Genomic DNA, 27,184 nt, shown 5'->3' on the forward strand with positions numbered 1-27,184 from the left:
GTAAACAAATCCCTCTTCAACTCTGCCTTTCCCTCATTTGGAGCGCAGTGTCTACAGCAGTGCTGTAACTGTGCATACAATCACTCACTTTCCTAATAACTCTGGGAAAACTAATTCCTTTTGCAGAGCCATTTGTAGCCCAAGGAGGGTTTTGATGCAGCTGAGGGTCTGGGTTTATCCTGCATCATCATCACGTAGCAGCAGCAGCAGCTCAGAGGCTGGTTAGGGCCACAAAGGCTTTTCCAGGCTGGTTTTGTTAAGTCTGTGCTGAGCTTTACTCAGTCCTTGCTGAAGCTGTCTCTAGTTGAGGGCTTTGAGGCTGACTTGTCTGGCCCTGGTGCATCCCCAGGCAGGCTCTGGTGCTGTGTGAGGGCACATTTGCTGGGGCTGGGGTGCTCAGCTGTGTGTCAGTCACTGCTGCAGGTGCTGAGCTTTGCTCTGCTGCCTCACAGATAACGTTTAGAGATGGAGTCAGAAATGCTGCAGTGCCTGTGGCTGTGTGAGAGCTGCAAAGGCCAGGGCCATCTGCCCCACAGCAGCTGTGGATGTGGCTGCAGGTGTGGCTTCCTGGGGGTGCTGTGGCAGGCACACCTTGCAGTGTGTCTTCAGAGCACATGCTGTTCTTGGAAACCTGGAACTGGCTTTGCCTTCAGGGGTTTGCAATGGAACAGCCTGTTATAGCTTAACTACCTGAATTTGGACTTGGAAAGCCTCTTAATCATCTCATAAATCTAATCAGTGCTGTAATTTTTGGAAAACTCGGGATTCAGCTTGGAGTTGAAGCCAAGTGTTCTTGGAGAAGATCTAAATCTGTTGGAGAAGGTGGATCCTTGAGCTAGGAGCGTGATGTAGAACAGACACCTGTCCCCACTGCTGCTGGCAGAACTGAAGAGCTGGTGTCCATGCTGAGCAGGTTTTATTTTGAATGTGCAGGTTTGATGGTGCTTTTAACCCAGAGCAGTGCTCACCAGATCAAAAACATGATCAGAAAATTAAATGTTTAATTATTGTCTCATTAGATATATGGAACTGCTGTACAGAGCCTCCCAGTCCTGCCTCTGAAATTGTTTCTAAAGCTTAAACCTTTAAATATAGGGGTTTTCTGTCTACTCTAAGGCATTTTTTAGGATTAAAGACCAACTGATTTGTCTGTAATTTGTAGCCCAGCTCTCTGTTTGATGCTAGTGGAGTTTGAGAGCTGACTTAGTGCTCTGTCCAAGCAAGAGTGAACCCCTCTCTGGGAAAGGGGAATTCTCATGAGTCTCTCATGCCTCCCTCACTTCATCTCTGCCTGGATTTCCACCATGACTGTGAAATGACTGATAAATTGTGGAGCTGTGAAGGTGCAAATAACTTCACTGCTCTGGGAACCTTTCCTGTGAAGTGGTAGTGAAAAGCAGTTTTATGGCTGTTGCTCCTTTTGTGCTTTGTGCACACCAGCCACAATTGCCATGACACCACAGGTAGCTGCAGTGCTTCTATAATTAGCTGATGACATGGCGAGCACTGAAGTAAACTTTCCTTGGGAATACACCAGCTACTTCCCAATCATATATTGGAAGGGGCCCTTTGAGTCACAACTAGCACTATTTCACATGTTCTGTATCTGAAAGGAATTATGTTTTCTAATCCAGTGTTACAGCCAACTAACTGCCTCACCAAGAAAGCAGAAGGGCATTAAAGTGCTGAATTTAAAGCAACCTTTAAAAATATTTTTGTCTAATAAATCATTCCGGGAGCTGGATTTTGCCATATGCCCATGTTCCTGTTCCCACCAGCCGCCTGTTTCATCTCACATGTGGTTTTGCACCATGTCATATCCTGTCACAAAGTTCTCCCTTCTCCCTTCCCAGTCCTATCACTGAGTTCAATGTTGCTTTATTCAAGTGTGAATGACTCAACATGGAGCAAGCCTGGGAGATGGGGACAAAGCCTGAGCAGAAGGATCCTCCCTCTCTTCTCCCTACTGCCAGCCAAGCCATCAGAGGAGATAAATCCATTTTTCTTTCCCCTCCCTATTTGCTGTGAGTTTGCCTGCAGTGTTTCATGTGCTGAGCACTGCCTGTGTCTCACTTTGTGCTGCTGGCTGTGTGGGGTTTTGGGGCAGTAGAAATAACCAAGCGTGGAGGCTGGAGGGAGGCTGGTGGTCCAGGAGGCTACAAAGGTGATGCCAGCCCTGAGCATCCCAGCACTGTTCTCCTTGGGGCCTGGAGGCTTCCCCACAGCCCTGTCCTGTTGACCAAAATGGGCTCTAGGCAGGGCAGCAGGAGATGTGCCAGCCCCTTGACTGGGTCTGAGGGCAGGAGTAAATGTGAGATTTTGGTGGGAAATCCCAGAAGTGCTCACAGGGCAGTTAGTGTGGCAACTTGCACAAAAACAACCCCTTAATATTCATTTTGGTCTGCTTCAAAAGTTGTATCAGGATATCTTCTCACATGAAACATGGGGATTGAATTCCATCTCTGTCAGGAGCTGCTCAGTTCTGAGGTACCTTTTCTGTGGCTTCCACAAGCCCCAGCAAAGGCAGGAGTGTGGGATGTAGGAGAGGTCCTTGTGTTGACAAGCTGGTGAAACACTTGAGTAAACACTTGTTCCTTTGTATGGTCCAGGGAAATCTCTAATTTAAATGCTGGTGTATGCAGAAAAGATGCTAATGAACCAAACCTAGCAGCCTCATTTACCCACATGAAATCACTATCAGTGGATAACTCATTCTCCTGGAAAACACAATAATAGTAATGTAGTATACAGAACACAATGCTGCCCTCTAATAAGTCTGACAGACAGATTGCAGTGTATATTTAAACTGTATTAGCCAGCCAGAGATTTCAAATGCTTTTATGTGCAGACCCTTGTTTCTCAACTCCTGCTCTTTGCTGGCTGAGCTAAACTAATTAAAGAAAAATGTACTATAGCTGAGAAGTCTGGAAAAGCTAAAAGCAGGCTTTCTAAACAAAATAAGCCTCCTAACTGAACAGTTTTCGGCACTTTTTGCAGAAATGAAAGTTATTTGTTGTTCTTTGGGAATGGACATGAATGCAATGCTATGTTTTGTTCAGTATCTTTGGTTCATCAATATGTACCTTTATTTTTGCAGACTATAAGCACTCAAAAAGAAAAGTACATTTTGATGCATTACCTGGCTCTTTTTCTCTTACAACATGAAGTGACAGTTCTGTTGAGACAAAAGTCATTTAGTGGTGCACGATATATGTCCTGTAGCCTCTGAGCAGCAGCACTTGTGGTGTGTGTTTAAAGGTCTGGAGCTCACTGTGGCTGAAGTGTGCAGTGCCTGAGGGCTGCCTGCACGGGCTTCTCAGAGCCTGTAAGCTGTGCAGGCTCTCCTGCTTCTCCCTGGCTGTGCGTGCCAAGCGCTGCCCCTCTGCTTCGGCTGCTGCAGCCTGCCACAGGACATCTGTGTCCTTGGTGGCTGCAGTGGGAACAGCTCCCATCTCAGTGCTGGAGTGCTGCTTGGGATCTGCTGAGTAAATGTGTCAGGGCTTTTGTGAGGGGGGTGTTACAGTAAAATAGCTGCCAGGCACTGATGAGCTGTATTTAAAGGGTGCCAGGGGGTTTGGAGGCCTTACAGCTATGGGAGATAAGTTCCACAGGACATCCTCTCACTTGCACAGCTCCATAGGGATCAGATGTAGGTGGACTTGGGGTCTGTGCATTGATTTGCTCAGCAAAAGCACCACCTGGATCAGTCTATTGGTAAAAGATGGTCATGGTCTCACTGGTGTACCCACACACCTAGAGGAGTCCTCCCCATGTCCTATGTATGCTATTCCATGGGTTGGAACAGAATCCAAAAATTCCAATTGCATCTATTTCTATGAAGATAGCTTGTTTCTTTCTGGGATATTTTCTTCTGAAGAGCAGATTAGCTTGCTGAAGCAGTGAACTTGTGCTTTAGTCTCTGCAGACTGCAAACACTGCATGTGGCTGGGACTGGCCTGATGAGCGTTCATCTGGGTTAAACCACCGCAGAGAGACTTGGGCAGGCTCAGGCTCCCTCCTGGTCTGTCTGAATTTGACTTGAGTAGCCTGTTCTTATCTTCTTGATGGTGAAAATTGGCCCAGAGCAGGAAAACTTTATCTATGCATGTAATGTAGAGGCAGTATCTGCCTTGCAGTTGAAATGTAGAGGCTGCAGTGCTCAGGCTGTTCCCTCTGCTGCCGGCCTTTGGAGGATGCATTTGGCGTTCGAAGAAATACTGGCACACTGTGCTGTTGAACGCTGGCCCACTTCAGCTGCTGATGGAAAGATAAAATACATTTTGCTCTTGGCTGGCTTCCTTGCTTGCTGATGCTAATAACATCACGAGCTAAGCATTTCAGGGGTCATCTTGAGAGAAGCAGAGACCTGAATCCCCCTGATCACACCTTCCTGATGCTGTTGCCATTTCAGGGGAACGTTGTCGGGTCAGAGATCAGTGTTTGCACGTCAGCACAGTGGGTGCCAGGTGACTCCAAGGGCTGCTGTGCAGTGGGAGTCATGATCCAAAGCAGGTTCTCCTGGCTGGCAGGTTTCTCCATGCCCACCCTTTAATTTTTCCACTTGTACAAAGGTCAGACTGAAGACCTGCAGGACTGCAGCTTTCACAACCACCTTTATAGGATACAAGGCTGAGGAATACCTGGTCATGTATGTACATCTTTATTGTCCTCTAGGAAGTTTTCTAATCTCTTCAACATTTTGTAGCACCCCAGGGAGCTTTTCTGTCTCTGCCAATTAATTTGCTGTGGTTATTTCAATTTTGTTCACAACCTGCTTGACAAAAACTCCTTAAAGCTAGACTCTTCACATCGAGAGAGGAAAAACACGAAGCTGGTCTGGATCACAAGTAACAGTAGGAGACATAATGCTTAGCCATAAAAATTGCATAAATGCTTATAAGCTGATGCACTGAAAATGCAAGTGCTTCCTCAGCTGCCTGCCACTAAGAATTTTAAAGATGATAGAAATAAACTTTAATTTGTTCATTAGTGTGAAAATCAAACAACTGCAAAGCTAGCTTTTATTATACCTCACTCAGAGGGATTTTGTGACAACTACTTAATGCCAGTTATTTCTTGATCTGCCATTGTCCCAGACAGCCATCACTTTTCTTTCTTCTAGACCCATAGTGGGAATTTATGCTTTTGGCACCTGATTATGGAGACTTCAGTTTTGCCTGGACACTCAAGAAAGATGGAAGAGAAGGAGAAGCCCATGGTGTCACCAGTCACTAGTTCTAAAAACATTTAATTGTGAAATGAACATGCAGAGTACTGTTTAAATGTTCCACTAGATATGTCCACTGTCTTTCTTTTCCCCACAAATCGTAACCAGGATTGGTTACGATTTCCATGTGTGTGGGAGAGCAGGATTTTCCAGGATTGGTTACGATTTCCATGTGTGTGCTGCTTCAGTGCAGGACTTGGCAGGTAGTGGAGGGCTGCTGTGCAGTGCTCTGGCTTAACTCGGGAGGCTGTGCCATCTCCCCTGCTCATGCTGTCAGGCAAGCTTTGACTCATGGATGTTAATTAACCCCAAATCGTTTTTCAGCCTCTACTGTGGAATTTTTCTTTCTCAGCACTTAGGCTTCTGCATGAAATTGGCTTATTTATCCCACATTCCCCCAGAGTGGAGAATTGTAATTCTGTAAGCACCAAATGTCTCTTTCTTCCTCTACACAAGACTTTTTATTGGCCTGCTGCTGCAGCTCAGTTATTAGCTACAGAAGGGATGTTTGCAATAGCATTTTCTACCTGGGGAGGTTGCAGTGGGTGCAGGTGGCAGCAGCTCAGCCAGTCCATGTGCAGACTCCCTACTGCCAGCCCTGCTTCTGTTTGTGCTCCATCTCCTGGCAGCTTTCTCTAAGGGTGCTGCATAATTGCTCTGCTGGAGGTATTTTCATTAATAATGGAATTTAACTTTTTAATGTGCCATTAACTGGATTTCCCTCCCTTAGGCTGATATTAGCTGTGGTGGTTTATGGGGCTTTTCATGTGCACACAGATGGAATTGTGTGCACAATTTGGACCTGTCACTCAGGGTGATGGGTCCCAGGGCTGTCAGTGAAATTTGCCAGCTGACCTGAGGTGAGGCACTTGGATCCAGTGATTGTGAGTTTTTCAGGAAGACTTCACATTACTGAACTTAAAAGTGCTGGAGGCTGCTCTGGAAAAGGGAGGATGTCCTGTGCCTCAGTTTTCTCTAGTAATTTTAGTCTAGCTGATAAAAAAACCCTGAAGCTGTGCCACAGAAAACTGTGCCTCAGTTTTCTCTAGTAATTTTAGTCTAGCTGATAAAAAAACCCTGATTGCCTGGAGCCTTGATGCTTCAAGCAATTTTAAATGGTCTTGCTTCTGTTGAGGATTTACTGCCATACAAACATCAGGAAGCTCATGTGCCCTCAAGAAAGATGGCTTGATAAAGCTTCCCCTTGCAGATGTGAGGAATGGTGAGGATGCCCAGAGAATCCAGGGGGATTCATGTCCCTTCCTGGGAGAGTGGCAATAGGGGCTGTCCATGTCCCATCTCAGCTGCTTGGCACAATCCCATGAGGGACTTGGTGTTTTCTTGAAGAGCTGAAAGCCAGGTCAGATATGCTTACCTGCAAAGGAATTTTGACTGGTTGCAGGTTCCTTATATTTATTAAAATCTTTTTTTCTTCTCCTGGTTATAAATTAAGGCAGTGCTTTCAAAACTCTTTAATTGGGGCTGTAACAAGGCTCATCATATCTGGCAATGATGAATAAAGGGTTTGACTGGAGCATATGTTAATGCATAGAGAACAATGACGCTTAAAATAAATGTCCCCAAAGTGCCATATTTGGCAGTGGCTGCAGGAAATCTGTAGTAAATGATGCAGTGCTGCTGTTGTGCTTATGAGGGACAGAAACAGCAGTTTCTGGCTGGTTCAAGGATTTCATTCTGCTGAGCTCCTGTGTGGGCAACAACCTGCAGTGAGGTTTTCAAAAGTAGCCACTGGTCTGAGCTGTGTAAGAGGTTTGTTGTCATTCCCTCTGCAAAAGGCTGTGAGAATGCAAGGCACCTCCAGCACCAGATGCAAGGACTTTGGGGTTCTGGGGTCTCAGTGGGTTTGAAATATGGGCTGGAATTTGATTATTTATTTAAGGTTTCCAGGCTGCATGTAGTCAAGGTGCTGAGTGTCTGTTTCTGGATTACAGATCTCTCTGCCTCTGTTACAGGATGCCACCTACCAAAAGATGGCCCTGCATGTTTATTTGCATTTGTGCTGTGTAACCTAAATTGCTTGGATGTAAGAGCAAAGTGCCATTTGCACTAAGACACAGCTTTTGCACAGGCCTAATGTTTGTATGACAAGCAGAGCTATTTAAGCATAATATAAGCCACTTTTGCAAAATTGATCTTTTTCCTCTTTTGCGTGTAACTGAAACAAAAAACCCCACCTCTTATTTATCACTTGCAAGGGTTTTAGTGGTGGCATTATGATGGCCCAGAAAAGGCACGTATTAAAAAGCTTGGGGGGGTTGTAAGCTTTTTGATTAGTAAGAGATTTATTTCTCATCTGGGCACAAAATTTCTGTTACACATCAATTCATTAAGCAGATTAAGTAAAGCCGACCAAGTTGGCTGTGAGCATAGTGGTGTTTTCACATGAAACAAGAAGGGATGCACGGACAATTAATTTATCATATATTAGGCAGTAAAGTTCAGCTCAACCACTACTTTCATTTTAGGGGCAAAAAGCCATATCTGAAAGCACAGGTAAAGCCTGTAACCCTACATTTCCAGAAAGGGCGTTAATGCAGAGGACAGGGCAGTACAAGGTAGAGAATGGGGCTGATGGAAGGGTGTAGTTGTGTTTGAGGGTCCCAGAATGAGGACAGAGATGAGAATCTTGACTCCATGTTTCAGAAGGCTGATTTATTATATTATGATATAATATGATATTAAAATGCAATACTAAAACTATACTAAAAAGAATGGAGAGAAAGGACCCATCAGAAAGCTAGAAAGGAAGGGAATGCACAACAAAAACCCATGATAGCCAGAGAGTTGACACAGCTGGACTCTGACTGGCCATCAAGCAAAACCAATCCACATGGACCAATGGAAGATGCACCTGTTGGTAAACAACATCCAGACCACATTCCACAGCCATCAGATTGTTATTGTTTACATTTCTTTTCTGAGGCTTCTCAGCAGAAAATCCTAGCAAAGGGATTTTCATAAAATATCATGGTGACAGAAGGGTTCTGCTCCCAGAGGCTGCAGCCAGCTTGCAGGCTTCCCAGTAATGCATCTGGAAGCTGAGCAAGGTGAGGGAAGGAGAGGGAAGCTCTTGGCCGTGGCTGGGGGTCAGTGTTTGAGGTCAGTTCTGCTGTTCCACAAGGGTGTGGTTGCACCTGCCCCGGGCTGGCCACGGGCACTGGAGCAGCTCCAACACCCCCACGGGACGTGGCACATGGGACAGCGTGTCCCTGGATGCTGCAGTAAGGATGTGTTTGCACCTGACCCAGGCTGGTGCCGGGCTGGCCACGGGCACTGGAGCAGCTCCAACACCCCCACGGGACGTGCACATGGGACAGCGTGTCCCTGGATGCTGCAGCTGGGCCAGGGTCCCATCCTGCTGGGGAAATAAGCACTGCAAACTGCCTGCCTGGCTTAAACCCAGCCTGCCCAGAGCCTGGGACTGTAGGCAGGCTTTTAACCAGACATGCAGGGCCAGCCGTGTTTTCCAAGCAAGCACATCCGAGCCCTGTGGCAGGAGCAAAAAGCGTGGCAATGCTTTTTCTCTCTGCAAAGCAGAACTGCTGCAGATGCCACAGAGAAGATCAGTGTTAGACAGCTTGTAGCAACACCCTTGTCACAGCTAGGAGTGGACTAGGGAAAGCTGAGTGGGAGAATTATCTGCATGCCTGTGTCAGGATGATCTTTTGCTTAAAGGATTCAGGAGAATTTTTAGCTGGAATGTCTACAGATGTAAACTTAGAGTTATGGAAACAATTTGTATAATTGCCCTAAAGAGCTGTGGTTGAGAGTAATGGGAATGTAGGATACTGTGAATAAGAGAAAGAAAGAAACCCCATTAAATAAAAACCAACAAAATCTACCAGAACCCCTCTCCAAGCAAAAGAAAAGACCCTGGCTACTAGAGGGTTTTCAAACCTCAACTGGTTGTTTTTGCACTGTGTTTCTTGTTGTTCCATGTTCTGGGAGGCTTATTAAATCAGCACAATGCTGAAGGTCTGGCTGACGGGCCAGATTTTCCTGGACCTGCTAAGTCAGACCAAAAGTCCTGCCAGTTGTGACAAATCCTGCTAGATAGTTGTGACAAATCCTGTTAGATGTGAACTAGCCTCCCAAAAGGGGTTGGGGGCTGTGGTGCCACTGATCTGTGCCTGGGCATCCTGCCCAGGGCAGAATTTGGGCTTCTCTGGCAGAGCTGTGCAGACACCAAGGAGACAGAGGTGCTCTTACTGAAGATGATCTAGAAAAAGAGAGTTGTCTTCCTTTTTTCTGAAAATAGATATTGCCTAAATAAATTCCCAGTTCTTTAAAGAACACCTGACAACCAGCCTGGCTTTTATGGCACGCTGGGACGCAGTGCTGAGTGAAGGCTTGGTTCACTTTCAGTGGTTGCTTTCTCATTAGGATTGTGCTAGGGAAATGCACTGTCAGTTCAGCAGGGAGGGAAATTAGACTAATCCTTTGGGGATTTTCTTGTTCTTACTCCAGATACTGCTTCATTAATGAAACAGAGGAAAATAGGGGATTTCAGGCTTTTTTCCCTTACCAAAGAAAAGTGATAAAACAAGCTTGTAACAACTTTTAACTTTGAATGAAGAACTGATATGAATTGATCAAAATATTTGTTAAATAGTCTTGATTTTTGATCACTGTGGGAAAGGTAACGAGCATGGATCTATATCAAGACCAGAAACCTGAGCTGGAAAATCACCTTAAGACAAACCCAATTTGCTTCACATGTTACAGCTTCCAATCCACCATGGCTTCTTATACAGCAGAAACATAAATTTGTGTTCAACCTCACCCACCCAGTCACCGCTCATCTGTAGGTATGACATCTGCTCCCAGTCACTGGAAGCCAAAACCTCCCTTTTCCTCATGCTGTTTCTGTCACGTAGCTCTAAGCAGGCTTCACTGGAGATTAACATGTTTAAAAGCTTGTCCTGTAAATTATCTTCAGCTGTATTAATTGACAAGTTCTTTAGTTCTTGCTAGTGTTTCACTGGGCCTGAGCTGCCTAAGAGGGAAATAAATGTCACTGCCTTCTCTAGGACAGCGGGACTTCGTGAGCTTGCAGTTGAACTGAGACATCCCTTGGGATTGCCTTACAGGCAGAAAAAGTCCTGCAGACTGCATATTAAACTTCCTATTTTTAACTTTATGTCAGGTTTAGAGAGCATAGCAAGACAACCCGATTTTCCCCTGAGGATTCAAGCAGAAATATCACTGTCATTTCAGTTCATTTCTTGGGGATAATTAATTACTGCTGAGGACAACTAATCGTTTTAAGGAAATTTTTTTTTTTCCTTGAGAAGGGCAGGAACCAACACAGGGTAAAAGTCTCTGGCTGACCCCACATTAGGCCAAGCCAAGGCACCTGATATACAAAATATAGTAATTATTTGCAGCCCTGATTCAGGGATCAGGGCTTTGGTGGTGTTTGTGTTCCTTGGTCCTGTCCATAAGGGGTGAAACCATAGCTCAGTTGACATGGACAGTTTGTTCACTAGTGGTTCTTGATTTCATGGGACTGTGGTGAAAGCTCTGCTGTGGCAAGGGCCAGAAGGGCTCACAACTATGTAAATGAGTTGTTCATTGGGCTGCTTGGGCAGTTGGGGATGAAAGGGCCTTGATCTTCCTGGCTTTCTTTTCCATCAGGCCAGTACCACAAGCCCATCCAGGAGGAGGTGTGACAGCAGCTGAAAATCTTTTGCTGTGGATGCGATGGCTCAGGGCTTGAAGATCTCAGAGTGCTTAAACCTCTCTGATACCAGCTATTGCTCTCCTAACTATCATCCCATCTCATACTGATTGCTGGATGCTCTCAGTGTTGCAGAGCCAGCCTCCTCAGGACATGGTAAAAAGGAGCTTGATATGAGCTGCCTTTTGCCAAGTTCAGCTCTGTTCCCTCTGTGGTCCTGGCAGGCCTCATTGCTGTGATAAACATATCCACAACTTCATGAAAAACAAGGTGATTCTTCTTCCAGGACTCTCAGGCATGTCGCAAGTTTACTGGATGAAAACACCAGTGTTCAGAGACCCTTCCCCACACCATCCCTGAATGTATCTTGCCAAAAGCATCTTTCTGCTGGTGCTACAGGTACCAGTTTGCAGGCTTGTGGTGGCAGACTCATTATAGTCTGATGGTAGTTCTGAGCCCTGACAGTCCTCTAAATGTCACATGTGAACTTAGATCATGTTGGCAGAGCAGGGGCACACTGAACCAGAGGGAACACATGTTCTGAGCTTCAGCGTTTTTCTGGTGAGCTCAGGACCACCTGCTCAGGTCCTGCTGCTGTTGGCCATCAGCAAAGTTTTCTCCTAGTTGTCCTTTCAAATACCTACCAGGGTTTTTGAATATGCTTGCCATTGCTTCTGTACTGACTGCTAGGGAAGTTTGGAAAAATTGTCTGAAGGAGGAGAAGAAAGAGTCCATTGCTAATGCAGCCAGAGACTTTCATGGTTCAAGAGGTAAAAGAAGAAACAGATGGAAGGTTTTCCTGAACTCTGATAACTCTAGTTCTCCAGCAGGATGTTAGACAGAAGTCCATTCCTAATGCAGCCAAAGAGACTTGTATGTTTGAAGAGGTAAAAGAAGAAACATATGGAAGGTTTTCCTGAACTCTGATAACTCTAGTTCTCCAGCAGGATGTTAGAAGGCATCTATTTTCCTGTTTAGTTGTTGCATTTTATGAGCCCATAAAAACCACAAAGGCATTTAGGGTTTCTCAAGCTCTATTTCACAACACCCTGTAACCACCAGGGGTGGTGCAGTCGCAGATGTTGGGGGACTGTTGCTGAGACAATCCTTTCCTGCCAGTACTGGTAGTCAGTGCCAGCACTGCTGGTGAGCCTGGGGATGAGGAAGGGGGAAAGACAGGCAGGCACGTTTAGTGTGCCCAAAGAGGCCTGTCAGGGTCACATACTGCCCTTGAGTCATCATGGTGCACATCCTAGGCAATCTCACTGGCTTAATGGAGGATTTACTCAAGGGTGATGTAAACCCAGACTTTTTTCCTCATTGCATATCCATCTTCTCTGACCTACTTGTTCTTACAGCATCAAGAGCTATGGTGTATACACAGGACAACGGGGAAAAAGCAAAGGGTCAGTGAAGCCAATTGTATAAATACTTGTTTTGTAAAGTAATACTGTAATTATATAATGTTTAGATAACTGGCCCAGTTGAGGGTGGGTCTGATCCAGCACTGCCTGTGCAGCCTTTCAGTGCCTGGCTGAACCATATATATTGTGAGCTCATCCCAGGGCTTCTGCTGAGGAAAAACATCATGTCCCTCAGGAAGGAGAAACCAGGTACTGCTGGTACTTACCCTACAGGCTTATCATGCCTGTGGTTGCTTCTCTTTTTCTCCTTAGGCTATGGTGAAGGTGTTAATGTAAAGCCACACATCTCTCAATGTGTTTGATATTGTGACTTCCATAGATATGTACAGGGCAATTATATGGATTGATTTCCAATAAACAGACACTTCAGAGCTAAGTGGAACATATTCTGGTAATGCCATATCAAGAATGCTTTATAAATAAGTCATAGCTGTGATACGTGGTGTGAGAGTATCTTATGAATAAGTTAGACTGGCTGGGGTCAAGCATGCCTTCTTGAGGTCATTGTAAATGTGACAGAAAAGTCAGTTTTCTGCCTATACTGTGACTTGCCTAGGGAAGTGGGACAGACTGGATGGTGGGAAGAAACACAGGCTAGTGGTAGAAAAACCAAATAATGTTGCCTGGACACTGTTCCAGAAAAATCTCTCTCTAGACTCAATAACTGATACTTTAATTTCTCAGCACAAATCCCAAATACACTTCTTTCTTGGTTTACTCTGTCCCCATTTAACCTGGTTTTGTCCTAGTCTGGCTTCTCTGAAGGAGAGTCATGATGGAGTAACCTGGTGGTTTTAAATGTTCTCTTTGCAAGTGCAGCCCCTTGTGCAGTAAGCTCACCTGCAATGGATATTTGGGATTTTGACATCCGGGCATTTGGAATAGTTTCCTGAGGAAGCACAGAGAATAATCCCAGCATCAAAGTGTGTCTCCAAGTGGAAGATCCCTTATTTTGCAGGCACTTAAATAGAAGATGTGCCCGCCTGTGCCCCTAGACATTGGTCATGTACCGTCCAGCTGGTGTCCTCTCCTGCCTGGGGAGTTCTTGCTGGACTCAAGTGGTACTTTAGAATTTGACCTGAGTTAGAGGTGAAGTGCTCCATGGGCAGGGACAGTGTCATGGCTGGGTCTTTGCTTCATTCATGCAGCAAAAGGCTGTTGCAGGTGCTTTTGCTGCAGATGGCTTCCTCAGTCGTGGCTGCTTTGCTGCTGGCTGCCTGAATTTTGTCCAGAGTCTGCAAATACTGCCAACAGATGCAGTAGCTATTTTTTTTTTCCTGCACAGGCTTGAGGACAGCAGAGCTTTTACATAAGTCAAGTTTATTCCTGTGTGCATGCATGCAAGTCTCCAGTGCTGGCTTGTACTTGCAGCTGGTTCTATCCCCCTGTTAAACAAATTCTTGAGTTCCTTGTTTGTTCTTATTCCTGTCAAACCTGCGCTGAGCTGACTGAGCATTTAGCAAGAGTAAATCTGTAAGAAACACTAATTGAGAGCACCTGTTATTATCTTGAGAGAAACATCAACGTGAATCTTCCCTCAAGGTATTTATATTTCAAAACCAAGAGAAAATGTTTAGACAGTGGCTGCACCATAGGGGGGAAAAGAAAACACATTTATAAAGAGGTGTTTGATTAAAATCCCCCTCTATCTTCACAACCTGCCATTATGCTAGCCAAGGAGGGGCAAAGACCTCCCTGGCCAGCTGCCCTTGCTCCCTCCACTTCCTCCACTTATTGTACACCATGTTCATGAACTTCAAGTGCCCTCTTAAAATCCATATTCCTGCTGGGAATCTGCTTTGAAGCCATCTTGTGCTGATCAAACCTTGCTTATTTCTAGGTTATGTGTATTCTTGGCCATATTTATCTGCACTGGGCTCCAGTGCTGTCCTATAAATACCTCGGGGAGGATCATATTCCCTCTTGCATTCTTCTTTGCTGGGTTTAAGTGGGCCAAGCTGCTTTAGTCTCTGTTGTGCAGAGCCCTGCCTGCAGCTGACCCTGCTCTGCTCCTGCTCCAGATGGGCTCCATCTCACCCGAACGCTGCAACGCAAGAAACCCACCTCTTTAAATATAAAAGTCTTTCAGGCTGATAGGCTTAAAGATCAACATCTTGTCTGGCATAAGGCTGGAGTCTGCAAGTTCAGCATTTGGACTTAAATAGTTTTTCATTTTTCACACATTTTTAAAAAATTGCAGTATACACAGTAAACAGATGATGCTCAGCAGGGCACTGCATAAGCGGCTTTCTGTTGTGTATAGCTCTCAGTGATGGATGAAATTAGGCTTCAAGAGTTACTGGCAGCCCTTTCCCAGATCTGTGGCAGGGGACGTTTTTTGGTGATTTTGTTTTCAACTCTTGTGCCATTGCTTCTTAAAGTGCTTGTTTAGCTCTGCCAACCTTCACAGAGGCTGAGGAATGGAGGAACACTTGGATCCAAATACCTTAAAGGGTTTATGAAGTTCAGATCCAGCTATGAGTCTGGCAAGTGCCAACTAATGGAAGCTGTCACAGTAGCTAAGATTTATGGTTGGTTTTGTCCATTATCTCTGTGACCGTGTCCAAGGGCCAGGGCCTCACCAGACCTCTCACAAAGCAGCCACAGCTCAATGGTTCTGTAGGAAAAGTGTCTTCCCAACCTCCAATATTTGGCTTATTCCCTAAAGCAGGAGTGTTATTCTTCATAAAATGTGTCAGCCAGTACCTTTGGATGTTTTTTTCTTATAAATAGATGATCCTTTGTGGATTCATGCCAGTCTCTTCCAATATAAGGCGCTTTTACACTGAGTTTCAAAGGTTGTTGCAGCTGAATCGTGCAAGGAGAAAATAGGATGAATTTTGGAAATGCTGTGATCCATTTCTAAGTCTGACTTCTTTAAATTTATGAATTTTTATTGAAAAACATAATTGCACATAGTATTGTGCAACACATTCAATGAAGGCTGAGATTTTGTAATACAAGTTTTTCTTTGGTCGTTTAATAGACAACCAGAATTACATGAATTTATTAAGGCTCATGTTAATATCCTTAGTTCCACTTTGTTACTGAACCTTAAATTAAGCTTAAATAATTGGTAGAATAAAAGATTTACTAGGAACATGGGAGTTAAATGATTTTTGATACTTGTGTGGAATGAGTGAATGTGAATGAAGCAGCAGAGCAGCAGTTTTGAGGTGACTGCTTTCCCAAGCTGGTGTAAGCATGCTGTTAATTAACATTTTGCAGTGCTTTGAAAATGTAAATTGCTCCAGGAATGCTAAGTATCATTATTATGGCAGTCTTGAAAAGTAATAGCTTAATCTATGAAATTGAGTCCATTCTTTAGAATTACAAGTGGGACCATGATGTGGCTGCTGGAGGAGCAAACTCCAATTCAGGACATTTGGTTCAGCTCTTGGGGCTTTTTAGTGGGGTGTGTCTGAGGTCAGCTGGTGGCTGTTTACTGCTCAGTGTGAGTGACCTGGAGGAAGTGTAAGGAAGATGAGGACAGGTCTCTCATGGAGAGCCATCGAATTGCTCAGAGAATTAGCACAAGGATGGTATGAAGAGGTCACTTGCAAAAGCAGGATTTGGACACAGAGAACTGAGAGGCTGGCCTGTTTATGGGAAGCAGAAAGCATGCAAAGGCACAGAGGGCTCTGCTTCACCTGACTTCACTCGCTAGTCAGGTGAAGCAGAGCCCTCAGGAGTTGACCTGAGGACTGTGTTCCTATTCCTTGTGCCTGTGGTAGGGGTGTGATGCTGCTGCCCCAGCAGCCGAGTCCAGCCCAGAGGGCTCTGTGCTGGGAACTGAGCACAGCAAATGCTGTCTGTGGGAGGGCAGGCACAGGAATCTGGAGAAGTAGGAAGGTGAATATGTTTTCCCAAAATTAGCACTGGTGAGATCTCTTGGAAAATACCTGAGGCAGTTTCTGGTACCTGTAATTAGAAAAAAGATACGGGGGGAAAAACGTATCAGAGATAAGTCAGAGAATAGCATGTAAATGATCATAAGGCATGACTTATAATGAGAAGCTTCAGGAATTAGATTAATTGAGGACTGATTTGATCTGTCTGGTATCTAGATGGAGAATAGTTTTTAATGTACTGCAAATCCAGTGGTTCAAATGAGAGGTGGGCACATTCTGACCAGAAATAAAATTAGGTTTAACTGTGCAGCTAATTAGCTGTGGGAACTGTATCTGATGCTGAGGATTATGGTGATTTTTTTAATCTCTAGAAATGTTAAAATGAAGATTGAATGCTTTTCTACTCCATGAAAATTTTTTTTTCTACTTCCATGAAAATTGATTCAGGACTATGTCTTGGTCTCTCTGTAAGGTACAAGACCCAAACAGATAACAACAGTGGCTTTATTCATTCAGTGTTTTGGGCAGGTTTAGTGGGGGCTGTTGTAATTTTAAGCGCTATCAATGAGGTCAAAGCTCTAGGGGTTGTTCAAAGGCAAAATTATGACTGAAATTGCCAGGGTCAAGTTTTCTCTGGTGCTGACTTTTAAGAATGTTGAATCCTCCATAGTCTCTTCATTTCAACTGGAGTTTGCCCTGCAGCTGTGAAAATACAGCAGTGAGCTGGAAAAATGAGTGTCTCCAGAACTGGAGGTCAAGAAGAACCATGCCTTCAAACCCACATCTACAAATTTTGCCTTACCCTTGCTGTGAGGACAAGTCTAGGTTCCTGTGAAACACAAGTTAATGCTGACAATTGTCTCCCAAGGACACGTATGTGACCTCATGAGCTTTTGGAACAGGTCTCAGGGAAGGGTGGCTGCGCTTGTGCCCGTCCCCCCGGCGCTGCCGGCGTCTGGCGCTCGCAGTGTGCCTGACACAGAGCTGCTGAGCTGACCTGCTGCCTGCCCAGCGAGCACCAGGGCTGTCTTGCAAAAAGAAAATACCAGTCAGGATCTGGTCTGTGCTGTCTGTAAATGCTTCTGTGTAAAAACCTGAGGAGAGGATGTGTGAGTGCTGCATCCGAGCACTGCTCCAAGCTGGGCAGAGCAGGACTCTGAACACGCAGAGCTGCAGGAGACTCAAGCATCACTTTTTCCTATTTTTTTGGAATTTTTTGTGGTTTGGTTTTTTTTTTTGTTTGTTTTTCTTTTTTTGCTTGTTGTGGCCTTGGAATTTTTTTTGTTTTGTTTTTTGGTTTTTGTTTTTTTGTTTTTGTTTTTGTTTTTCTTTTTTGCTTATTGTGGCTTTTTGTATGTGTGTGGTTTTGTTGTTCTGCAGTGTTTTGTTTAAACTCTACGCTCTGTTTTTAACAGCAATTCCACTGAAATGGTTTAGTGTGAATGAGCTAGTGTTTTGCAACGGGGGCATTTTTACCTAAGTGAGTCTTGGTAACACCAGAATGGTTCCTGGTCAAGGGAGGGACCCTTTGGAGTCTGTAGCCTCTCACAGGTTTGAGGCAGGTCATCTGTGTAGGGATGGGAAGGCGTTCCTTGTTTTAGTGCTCATGTTCCCCAGTGCACAGTGAGAGGATAAAGGGGATTTATGTTCTTGTGTGGGTTTGCCTGAACTTGCTTCTCTCATCAGGATAGCTGCTAAGTGAGGGACAGGGCTGTTAGTGCTCTCTGCTGTGGTGCAGCAGACAAAGAACTAGCTGTCACCAGAAGGTGACAGTGTCAAAATGAGACCCCGTGTGCACAAAGTGCTTTCATTTGCATACAAACTGCCTAACCCAGTACTAATGGATACATCTTGCATATATGGGAACCTAAGCATGACCAGTCACTCCAAATGCACAGGCATCAAATTTTGACCTATTCAAAGTCACACGTTGAAGCAGGAAGCAAAAGCCAAGAATAGATTCAGGGTCCTGAACTTCCCCAACCTCTAGAATGGGAGCCAAATTTCATCTCTCACTTGTAATTATGGTCAAAGCCTGGGCTGGAAATGAGAAGCACTGATTTCTCTTTCTGCTCTGCAGTAGATTTACTGTATGACCTTGGAGGAAAATGTGTCCTTCTGTGTCTCAGTTTACCTCCCACTAATGGCAACAATTGTACACAGTAAGCTTTAATGGACTCCGTTGCTGCACCTACTGCACTTGGCTCTCCTTGCAGTGGGAGGAAGAGCAGATGCACTGTTTGAAGTGTCTGCGTGAAGGGACATTGCAGAAGGGAGACAGACACTATTTATTTAACATATGGGCCCAGGTACAAGCCACATGTGCTCAAGAGTGGATGGCTCAGGTGGACAGTCAGGGATCACAATTCAGCTGCAGCACAGCAGCTGTCTTGACCCTCCTTAAGCTGCTACTGTGTGTGTGTGTGGTGTCACCTGCTCCACATGCTGCTGGAGCAGCTGGGAGAAGGTGGGAGTGGGGGAGTGGAATTTGTAAGAAATCCAAGACCCAAATTAGTCAAATATTCACTGAGACAGGTGAATGCTACACCTTGACGCTATGTGTGGTTGAGCAAATATTGTATGTGGAGAGTTCCTGGCTGAGCTGGCTTCTGTCCTGTGCTTTGCTTTCCTCATGCATTCCTCCAAGCTAGCTGTTTTTTAAGTATGCAGAAACTACTTGCAAAGATAAAGCTGAACACTGACTCACCATGGTTCATAATGCTGAGCTAGAGGAGTTATCAGTCCCAGCACCATGGAAATGAGTGCAGCACCTCTGGCTGCTCTGCGTTGCCTCCTGTGCATTGCAGTGGTCTGGCTGGCTCTTCTGAAAAGGTAAGCTAATGGTGCAAAGTTTATCTGATGTGTTTTGTGGTAACTGGTGTCACCAAGTGGAGTATTTCTGGCAAATGGAATAACGTTTCTCTGTTCTGTTAATAGATTAGGTTTAAGCACTACTATCAGTTTACACCTTTTGTGCTGATTCTTTGTTTCCTAGGCCAAGGGGTAATAAATCATCATCTGATCTGCTGACCAACCAAAAGTCTGTTCAAGTAAATTATCCCACAAAGGCTATTGCTGTGCATTTTACTTTTCAGTTTTTCTAAACCTGATTAAGAAGTCCCTTTTTTGGAGTATCGAGGTTGGTCAGGTCTCAGTGCATCAATACCTCCTCACTTCTAGCATGGGGTCTCTAGACCTTCACTTATTGATGAATTGTTGGTTTCCATGCTCAGCAGGGGACTCTGGTGCCTGCCAGAGACATGCAGCTACATCCAAACCTGTGTTACTGCTCTGGCTTTTCAGAAATTGAAATAGATTCCATTGATTTTGCCAGGTGCATAATTGCATACCAAAGACATCCTTCATCCCAAAAAGCTTATGACTTGGAGAGGGCAAAGGGAGGTTTAAGCCTCCAAAGTTCCTGTGTCAGGTAGCAGTTAATGTGTTCCTTTCCTCCTATCCAGGAGGAAGGATGGCATTGTTCCTTTGCCATTGTGAGGCTTTGCGTTCGCATACACCCTCACCATCACTTTTTTTAAATTCTAAAATGATTTTCTCATAAAATTACCCTTGATCTTCAGCCTTGAGACACTGATGCATATTTATAACCCGTCCTCTGTACTTCCTTCTCCCTTGACTTAACCAAATCCCGGTCCTTGCCTGAGTTGGGGATACAAAGCACAAGCTGCAGCCTGAGTGGGCTTGAGGACTGGAAGGACTCTCTTGCTCTGCTTTTACTCTGTTCTGCTTTGAGCTCCAGATGTATAAAGGGTCAGTGTGTAATGAAGAGATTCAGTGGGATGTAACCTGTTCTTATTCAAATCCCTCCAACTCCAGGACACCTGGCTGTCACTGTACAGTTATCTGAGGTCCTCTGTGAGCAAACAGAGGCCAAGTCCCCCAACAGAGGGGGAGCTGCCTCCACATTCTTTCCAGAGGTATCCTCCTGAGAGACTGCAGAGCAGAGGCCAACTCTCAGCCAGTGTTGACGGTCACAGCTCCATCACCTGGCTCAGTTGCCCTCACAGAGGGCTCATGCTCACTGTTTGGGAACAAACGAGAGACTGGGGTTTGTCAGCCAGCTCCCAGTGTCTGGATCACGCTGGGGAAATTGCACTCATGCACCCCCAAGCAGTGAGCAAAGCCTGCACAGTGTCTGAGGCTCAGGCTGTGGCCGTGGGGGTGCTGACAGCCTCCTCTGAAAGGGTTCCTCTTCTCCCTGAGCAGCAGAGCACAAAGCAGGAGAGCATCTCAAGGCCAAGCCTTGGGTTATAATTCAGCACTTCCTGCACCATAATCCCAGGGACTGCTAAAACTGTGTGTTGGGTTGGTGGGAGGCTGTTAAGAAGAGCTGTAAAAGCATGTTTTACACTCTGCCCTTGGATGCAAAATCCATATTCTGAGGGTAGTGAGCATTTGTATTCAGATGATTTCCCAAGCTCTGATGTTGAATGCTGTGGAAGAAAGTGATTGCTGTTGTTTTTTCAGGCAGAGACAAAGTGCAGGGTGGTCTAGTGAGCTGCTTGCTGAAAGCTGCTCTTAAGAGATGTGTTTTTTTGGTTTTTTTGCTTGTTCTCTCCTTGTATAGAGACAGAGTATTCTGCTTTCACCTGCTGTTGGTGCAAGACAAAGCCCAATTTCCTGCACAGGTATCAGAGAAAGGTCTGGTTATGGTTTGGCAGGTGGATTTCTACCAGGTGGTCTTTGTAAATTCTTCTGGTGTCTGTTAGATACAAAGCCTCACAGAGAAACACTGCCTGCCTTCAAGAGTGTCTGTGTTTTGGGGTGTTTTTGGTGGTGTTTTTTGCTGCTGTTCGTTTTGGGTTTTTTTCACTGCAAAACAGGGGTTTGCTGTGGCTTGGACAGGGGCATGCCTTTTCCTTTTCTATCTGACCTGTCCTTGTCAGGGGCTTTGCTTCCTCTCTTGAGGGGATGAAAGAAAAACGTCCCTCATGAGCTGTGCTGCAGAGCTGACAGCCAGGAGTTGTGCATGGGTGTCCTCTCCTCTGGATCTTTGCATTGCACTGTGATGGTGCTCCAGTGCAGCTTCCCATCCTGACAAGGCTTCTCAGGAGGTGCTGCAAGGGCAGGGCAGCCTCTGGAGGCATGGAGGGCTTTGCACCGTGGGCTTCATCCATTGACACAACACATCTTTGGTGGTGCAGTGATAGCTCAGGCCTGGTGCTGAGGGGGACACTCCAGCTGGTGCCAGGGATCAGCTGTTGAGTGCTGGCTGAGCACACTTGGGGCCATCCCACTGAGTTCTCCAGCTGTGCCAGTTAAGTGTGGCTGCACACTTCACCAGGAGCCACGGCCTTCTGGAAGCCACAGAAGTGATCATCTCCACTGGGAAGACGATTTCTGAGCTTCTCCTGAGGAGCAGGTGTGAACTGTGTAGAAGTGGGGTCATCTTTAGTTAAGTGCCCTCAGCATCAATCACTTACCAATATTTCATCTCCCTTCCCTGGTGCCTTTGGAGGCACCTGACATCCATCAAATAAAGCAGTCTCCAGATGGCCCCAGCATATGGCCCAAGTCTCGGAATAGCTGAAATCTAAATGCTTGCCTCCTTGGGAAGCTGCAGCCCCTTGCTGAGCCTCAGCATCCAAGGGAGATGCCTGCTGCTTTAATCAATGTGTGTTCCATTTTTTTTCTGCTTTGTCATAGTCATAATAATAAGCAAGTCTCGCTTCAGCATCCCTGGCTGCAAGAGCCTTTCTGTGCTTGAAATACTAAATACATGTCAGTCTCTTTCTTTCCTCTTGTCTTTTCCCTCCTCACCAGGACCCTACTGATCTTCTGAATTCTCACAGCACTAATTACCCTCCTCTTCCCTCCTGCTACTCTTCCTGCCTTCCTTCTTCTAATCTCTTATTTGTATAAATCACCAAGGGTGAAGGCAGAGTAAATATCAATAAAGCAATTCAAGCCACTCATGATGTTGCTAAGGGCTGCCCAAGGGGAATGGCAATTAGTTACAGCTGTTATTGGTCTGTCCCACTTCACACCAAAGTTTCTCTCAGTCTGTCATCTCTTCATTCCTCTGTCCTCACTCTGTTAAGCATCGTGAAATGGCAAACCAATTCCAGAGCCTCCTGGGATAGGCCTCCACATCTGTACTCCTTTAGATATTCTGTGTGATTTGATGCTGTAGTCCTGCTGTGTCTAGGAGTACTACCAACATAAGTACTGGGAGTTGGGCAGCACCCAAGGAAAAGTAGTCTTGTGCCTATAATGACCATTTTCCTTGTCTCTGTTGAAATCTCTTTGGAGGGAGAGTGTCCAGAGGAAGACTTCTGTTACACTTCTGTAACTCCCTATCAAAGCAACAAGTCTTTCAAAAATAATTCTAAAATTAAGTTCAATTATTGGAGTTGGATGGAAAAAAGCCTCTGCACAAGAACTTCAGATGGAAATCTTCCACTAACTCAGTAAATATATCAAGAAAAAAGAAGGTGTTCCATTAGAAGTGGCACATGTGGCTAAATAGCTCAAATATTGCTGCATTTAGGGTATGTAAGTAGTGATGATTTGTACATATTTGCTTTGTGTGCAGAGCTATTTGGTCAAGACTTTACCTAAATCAAAATGCATTTAAAATTCCCATTGAAAAAGGGCCCATCTCTGCCAATACAAGCCCTGAAGAGTTGTTTGTGCTGCAGTAGATCTCTGTCAATCCTGCAAGGGTCATAAACTTTATGAAGTTTACCTTGTGAGTGGTGTAACTGTGTGACAGATGTCAGAGGCTGAACAACTTGCCTGGGACTCGTGCCCTGGTCCCTAATGGCCTTGACCTGCTGAGCTCTGCACAGGTTTGTTTTGGAGCTGAATTCACACACCCTCCAGATGCTGATATTGCCACTCAAATACAATCTGCTGGAGTGAGATCTGGCCTTGTGTACTCGTCTGTGTAATCTGTGGCTCAGTTAATTTGGCCTGTGGTGTCCATTCGGAAGCCCATTGCTTTTTATCTGGCTTGGTGGTACTGTGCCCTGTGTTTGAAATCAAGGCAGATGCTCCCTAGACTGTACCTGAGATTTTAAAGGTTTGGAAAGTGGAGGGCAGAACGAGATTCTGCAATGTGAGGAGTTACTGAGACCTTGGTTTCTCTTTAATTTTCCATGAAACTTCATTCATTTTGGAGCCCCAAAATCAAGGAAAACCATCTTATTCCAGTCCAGGCTAGTCATGGCTGCACAGAAACATGGGTTGAAAGTCCTGAGGCTTCATGTGACACCAGACTGTCAGAGGTGATGTGCAGCCTTTGTCTGGGCTATCTTTTGGGGTGAGACCTTGCTTTATTATGTCCATTTGCTGCTGCTTGTCCTCTCTGCTGCACCTGCCAGCAGGAGCTCCTGTTAGCACCCACTGCTCTGGTTGATTTAGTCAGATATACCCAGTTTATGTTACCTAAGTCACCAAAGAGCCACCACATAGCAGCAGCTTCCCAGCATGACCCTAGAGCTGTCCCCATCTCACCTTCCCCCTTCCCCAGAGGTGCCAATACATGCATGAGTGCTGTAGAGTGAGCAGCTCCCTTGTGTGCAGATGGCAGCCTGTTCATGTCTCTGGTAAATTATTTACAAGTCTTGATAATTACGTGCAGGAGGCATTGTGTCAGTGTTGGGATTACATTAAGGAATTTAGTCTTGAAGTTACAAAAGAGTTCACGATGAGAAAAAAGGCAGGGCAGCCTCCTCCTTGGCTGTGTGGGACAGCCAGAATTGGTGGGGCAGCAGCTGAAACGGGCCAGGAAAGTGTCTGGTGTGTCTCTGCATCCCTAGTCCCATGTTTTTTTTTTTCTCTGCCTAGATCTCTGCTCACTTCCCTCTGCTGCTCCCAAAACCCCCATCCCTTCCATTTCCCCCTTCCCTGGCAGCTCAGTCACCTGTCCCTACCCCACATCTCACTGCCTGCAGCAGAGCTGCTTAAATAGATGCCTTGCTGTGTGCTGGTGTCCTCAGTGAGCAGTGGGAATGGCAGGAAGCACCGTCAGCCTGGAGCCCTCCCTGCACCCCATCACAGCAGTTCCAGCTCTTTGTCACCAAAGGCAGATGCCTTTTATAATTGCTGCTGGTAATGGTTGTAAGACACGTCCTCTACAAGATGTGAGGGGGTACTTAGCAGAAGGAGAGAAAACTCTTTCAAACCATATGGTTGTATCAGCACTTGTTTGATGCCAAGCTTGGCTCTTGGTTAAATTGGGATCCCACTTTGCATGCCTACGTCTGCTGAAAGAAAAAAGTTTGAGTTGGGGCCATGAAATGATTAACTTTTTCCATGTTTATTTCCATGCTTTCTTTCTACATGTAAAGCATACAGCTTAAAAAAAACTATAGGTGTGATATTTCGGACCGTGGTACTGTACTAAGATGATTCAATTCTGTCTCCACTGAGAAATAAGAAGAAAATCTCTGTGGCTGTCTTGTTCTATCACCTAATTGCTTTGAACATACATTTCTGAAGATGCCCTCCCCATTGTCTCGCACACCAAATGATTTATACTGTGCTTTGAAGACCACCACTGGTATAAGAGAGTACACCATATCTCTGGAAGGCACTCAGGAAGGTTTCAAGGGTGGTAAGCTCCTTATTTCTGTGGTTATTCTCTGTGCATTTATTGGTATGTTGATGGGTACGAATAAAAGCTTGTGGTTTTTCATTGAGACCTTGTTTGGTTTGTTCAGGAAGATGATGCATCATGAAAGAGCAACCTTTGTTCTTTTAAGTTCACCCTTGAATACAAAAACACAAGAAAATTGTTGCTTGTACAGATACTGAAAAAAAATCCCCAAACCTGTTCTGGAAAACCTCCTGAAGTAAAACTGGGACCTAGGGAAAAGGAGTGGTGGGAGGTGTGAAGGGAATTTTGACACAGTTTGTTCATGTAGATGTGGGGTCTGGGACTGTGAATACAGGAGGTCTTTTCTATGGGTGCTCTGGGTCAGTTTGATGCCCACCATGTGGTGTGCCAGACTGGCTTAGTGGCTTGGGTGGTCAGAGGTTAAAATGTAACTCACATTTCAAGTGATGCAGAGCCTTGTGCCTGTGTTGGAGACTGTGTTAAACTGGATGGATGCAGCCAGTGTGTTTTGTCCCCAGAATTTCGATTTAAGTCTTTTTCTGTCCCACTTTCTCTTTAAAATGCTCATTTACAAAGCTTCATATCACAGTTTTCACCAGTTCGAAAGTTATAATTAAATCAGCTAGAAAAAGAAGAGACTGAACACTCAGCATATCTGAGATGGGATCAATTTAAGACAAAAAGGTTTTAATGCATTCAAAGAGCTTTGGGTGTCATTTGTCTCAGCCTGTGCCTTCCCCACTGCCTGATGTGAATGCACTTGGAGCTGCTGTTGAAAGCTCACTCACAGCGTGATGTTATTGTGGAACCTGGAGTCTGCACACTAAACTCAACAGATAGAATTGTGAATTGGATTTTTTTTCCTTCTGATGTTTCAGATCGTCATTAAAAACTAGAATCATACCTAATATCCCTAAATGGCAAATGTGTGAATCAGAAGCTTATAGATACGACATTTTGAGGATACTGCATTTCTTATGCAGCATTTAATCTGAAATACCATAAGAAAATCCTGTATTATCTCCTCTCAGAATTTGCAAGCAAGGCTTTGAACAGAAATAGAGTTTTAGTAGAGGCAAGTATCTGTTCTCCAGGTAATCTGATCAATCCTTTGCTGTTACACTACATGCTCTGCAGATGCTTTTTCTCACACAGTTCTTCATAGTGGGAAATGTGAACATTTTTCCCTACCCAGCCAAATGACTGTACTTCTTCCAAGCTGGGGGAAGGGGGGGAACCCAGGCCCAATGGCATATTTTTGTGGGGAATGGCATAATGGAACAAGGATTGTGAGCTCCTTAGCACTTCACTGTTCAGCCTGACAGAAGGAGCACAAGTGCATGTTGACTGACTGAAGGCAAAACCAGGCTTGTCCAGAAAGAATTTATGGTGAAGTTTAGTGCCATTTCACTCTCCCCAAGAAATGTAGGATGTTGGTGTGGGCAGATGGAGCGCCAGTGCCAGAAGGGCTAATATAGCCTGCAGACCAACATGAGTGAAAACTGAGTCTAGGACTGGATATTAAGTTGGTGGTAAGAATTTTACTTGGAGAATCTTTATTAGTACAGTGATACAAACATGCAAGGACTAAAATAGTTGTAAAGGCTCTCTTCTTGCTGTGTGTTTTGTGACTTTTCTGGCTGGGTAACATCTCTAAGATGAAATCTTAGAAGTTTCACAGGAGAGGACTCCCAAAGAGCTCACAGTGCCATTCTCTGGCTGTGATTTGTCCACGCTGCTCCACTTGGGCAGATGTGCTCCATTACAGGCCTTGGCTCTGTGTGGTACTGTTTGTAGGACAAGACAAAGGGTGAATGGGACAGGTATGATGTTGTGCAAGAGTGCTGTGTGTTGTACTGCTGCTGGTTTTTATCTTTACTAAGGCTTGTTCTAAGCCCTCTTTGTCTAAAATCCTGCTGTGTGAGTCACCCAGACAGGCTCCATGAGAACATGATCTAACCACCGTTAGCAGACTTTTGCTTTTATTATCCTTTGGTCCAGATTTCATATAGCTCTCACTAATTCAGATCGGAATATGAATGCCTTTGTCTTCCCACAGCACTTCTGTGCAACTTCTGTCATGCAAACTTGAGTTTAACTCTTTTTTTTTCTGTTGATTTGATAATCTTTCTATGCTTACTATTGATTATCCACTTTCGCCCTGCAAGAACTAAAAAGACTAGGAAAAACCAGGCTTCTAAGGGTGGATGTTTCTTGAGTGAGAAACCACAGATAGCTTTTGTCTTTATAATTTTTTTGTTTGTTTATTAGGACATTGCCAATATCTCTCTTGCCTTGTGTCTCTGTGCCCCCAGAAAGCCAGTCCAAGCTTGTTCTGTAAAATTGCCAGTCAGTTGTGCAACAACACGTGCTCAATCTTCTATAGAAAGGGAGAGT

The sequence above is a fragment of the Passer montanus genome, unplaced genomic scaffold (genome assembly GCF_014805655.1).
Source record: "Passer montanus isolate IOZ18808 unplaced genomic scaffold, ASM1480565v1 scaffold226, whole genome shotgun sequence".
Taxonomy (NCBI): Eukaryota; Metazoa; Chordata; class Aves; order Passeriformes; family Passeridae; genus Passer; species Passer montanus.